This window comes from Gavialis gangeticus, unplaced genomic scaffold (assembly GCF_001723915.1).
Source record: "Gavialis gangeticus isolate Ggan-Ray unplaced genomic scaffold, GavGan_comp1, whole genome shotgun sequence".
NCBI lineage: Eukaryota > Metazoa > Chordata > Crocodylia > Gavialidae > Gavialis > Gavialis gangeticus.
The window spans coordinates 6,443,859-6,447,263 of NW_017728996.1; the positions used below are offsets into that span (position 1 = coordinate 6,443,859).

Sequence of the window (3,405 nt, forward strand, 5' to 3'; positions counted from 1 at the left end):
CCCGCAACAAACCCGTGCTGGCTATCCCTCAGGAAGTTGCCGTCAGCCAGTCTATTAAGGATGGTCTCTTTAATAATATTTTCTAAGATCTTCCCCGGAATAGAAGTCAGGCTGATGGGCCTTATGGTTTGCCGGATCCACTTTCCTCCCTTTCTTGAACATAGGCACCACATTGGCCTTCTTCCAGTCTTCGGGCACTTCACCAGAGCACCAGGAGCTCTCGAAGAGGCTGGGCTATGATGCTCACCAGCTCCTTGAGTACCCTGGGGTGCAGATTGTCAGGGCCAGCTGACTTGAAGGTGTCCAGCCTCTCAAGATGTTCCTTCATGAGGTCAGCATTGATGGAGGGCAAGGAATCTCCCTCACCCAGGCCTCTCTCACCCAGGCCCCCCTTATATCAGTCCACCTTATTGTGGTCATTTTTTTCACAGCGCCAGTATTTTGCTGAAGCTGCTTCCTTTAATTTTTTGCCATTATTACTCATTTCCCGTTTTTTTTACAAGCTTGAGTTTATCATTTGCCTAACAGAGCCAATATATCAGTAGCCAAATTAGAATCTCACTTCTCCATCACACACATTGGACACAGAGCTGTACTTACAGGGCTCACAGTGATCAGCTTCCTCAGGCACCAGAGATATCCTGTTCAGACCTGAATGGTAGAGAACCACATGGACTCTTTTGATGGAGAAATAAGTGGTAGAGTGAGATATCTTCAATGTGACCCTGTTTATCCTTTTCCCTGAAATAATCAAACAGAAGATTTTTTTTCCCCAAAGCTCCACACCTCAGCCAGCCCCAAAACATACTAACTCTCATTTCCACCCCCCAGGATTGCACTACCAATGCTTGTTGGTTTTGTTGCTTTTGGGCTACTGTCTCAGGTTTTTGGGACTGTTCTGTTTCTCTTCCAGATGCTCAAAGCAATTGACAGGCAGAATTCCTCTCTCTTTATGTGCCTAGTATGTGCCTTTGGGGCAGTAACATGTGTCTGTCTTTGGGGTCACATAAAGGAGTTTAATGGCTTCATTTGTTAATGAAGATTGTTAATGAAGGTTGGCAGTTGTACTCTTCACATCCAAGAACATAATGACATATACCTTGCCATGATAAATTGCCCTGGGTCGTTATTGTTTGGTCTGTCTAGCGTTGGGAGTTCTTACTTCATTCTGGAATCTGGACTTTTGTACACCCTTGCCATAACAATGGCAGGTAGTATCTTAATGGGTGTTTGCCTGATGATGTGCAGCCTGCCAGGCAGCTCTGCTGAGAAATGCCAAACAGGTGAGTGCTGTTGTCTGAAATTATGAAAACAAAAAAACCCCCAACAAAACCCAGTTGTGGAAACTGGGAGAGACCAGGGAGGTGAGACGGAGTGGGTTGTAGAACCAGACATCCCTTTTAATCTAGCTCATGCTTGCTGTGGTCAAAAGTTGATTCCATATCATAGCTGAGAACTACGTGACTCTTCTGGAGTAATGTACAGCCTCTCATGTGCTAATCTCTTGTAGGAGACTTCTGGTTGGGGTGGGAGGGAGGAAAGGCATGAGGTCTGCTGTGTCCTCTTTCTCTGTGCTATGTTATAAAATGAAAGTAGCAGAGCTGCTGGGTGCCAATCCAGTTCTTGCACTTTCAGGTGGCAATATGATTTCTGTCAGGAAAAACAGCGCACACGAAGTGAGCATAGCACAGAATGATGTGGCACAGATATGCCCCAGATACCTTTCTCTCTTCCCTGTCTTTGGTAGGGTTGTCTTTAGAGTATGTACCCACTCTTGCCCTCTGCTGGAGCCTGAACTCCTTAGTTCAAAGCTCATTTTAGATTTCCCCAACTGCCTGAGCTTTATTGTGCAAAGGAGAAATTTTCTCCATGTCAGAACCTCAGGGGCCGCAGTAATCCTCTGAATATTCATTGCAAGAACAGGACTGAAATATGAGGAGGCTGAAGGACACATCAGACTGTATTCTGTGCCTTTAATCTGTGTGAGATGGCCAGTCTCTTAGTTGGCACTGGAGACTGAAATGGCAGCTAAAAGCATGAGTCTCTTCAGCTTGAACTAACGACTTCAGTTTTATAAATGAGGCTGAAAGTCACCTCCTTGGAAAATAGATTAAAAGGGTAGAGAAGGAGCGTCTTTTAAACCACACTGGACAGCGGGCTGTATTCATCCTTCAAAGGAAGGTACAAGGCAAGTCAAGTGAATCCCGAGGCTGCTCAACCATTGGGGCATCTTAGAGGCTGTGACCACCCTAGCTGAGCTGCTTTGCATCACTGGTGATTCTTTGAGCAGAGTGACCTGGTGGCGCCCATCTCCTCTCCAGCTACGGATGGCTGTTGGCTCACGGGCAGCTCACGCATCCTTTGAAGGGTCTTGTTTTTAGTCTTGCTGGGTGTTCACACACCCTTCTCACCCAGGCTAGCCCAGGTGGCAGTGCATTTAGTTGCTGACAACCCGACCATGAAACAGTCTGTATTGGTTTATATGGTACCAGATAGCAGACCGAGAGAGGCCTGGCCTGACATCAAAGGAAGGTAGTTTCCAAGATTTGTGGCTCCCACATGAGTCAGGGGTAGAGGCTCTTTTGCATGCAAGAAGCCACAAGGGTTTGATCCTTTCCCTCTGTTATGGGCTTATATCATTAGGCATCTTGGAAAATCAGGAATTGTATAAGTATGCACCATCCCCCAGTATCCCACGGGTCTAATTAGCAAAATCCTGAATACCAGCATATCTCACTGATTTTGGTGACATTTATTTGTGTTCTGCACTTTGAAACTAAAGCCATGTTTCCACGACACGCAATGATATTCAGGGTTTTTTTTATGGCATCCTTTCGTCTGTGAGAGAAGGTGGAAATTGTATCCTATGACAGAGTTTACAATGTCTCATGTGACTGAATAGTCCCATCTGAGATTTGCATGATTTGTGGCACTGGTTGCAAACGTATGCATCATGGTTGGGTGGTTTGGGAGCTGCTTGCTTCTTACAGACTTTTTTCTCTTCAAGCTGTTGGAGCCAATTCCTGTCATGGACTTTAATGGAGACAATGATGCCACTTGTTTGGATCGCTTGCCAAGGTTTCCCATTGGCCAGGATCAATTCCAAATGCTTTCATATCTCGCTTGCACATGTCTTTATTGCAAAGCTTGGGGTGTCCTGTTCTTCTTGTTCCCTCCAATAATTCCCCATAACGCATGCTCTTGGGTATATGTCCATCTTCTAATCTACTCAGATGGCCTAGCCAGCGCAGTTGTCTCTGTCTGAGTAGGGCCATCACACTTGGTAAATTTGTCCTTTGAAGAACCTCTGCGTTGGCAATTTTATTTTCCATTTGAGGTTGAGTATGAGGCATGAACAGTGCAGGTGTCATCGGGGACTCCCTCCTGCGAGGGCTGGAAGGTCCC

At 46.0% G+C, this 3,405-nt stretch overlaps 1 protein-coding gene across 2 annotated transcripts in view; it reads right to left on the reverse strand.

Annotated features, from left to right (window-relative positions):
• SLC24A1 (solute carrier family 24 member 1) overlaps positions 1-740 on the reverse strand; it is a 30,551-nt gene extending 29,811 nt beyond the window's left edge. For both annotated transcript variants that reach the window (XM_019503968.1, XM_019503967.1), the window contains exon 1: positions 601-740. The gene's annotated coding sequence lies outside the window, so the exon portion shown is untranslated. The remainder of the gene's footprint in view (positions 1-600) is intronic.
• Positions 741-3,405: the final 2,665 nt, after the last annotated feature.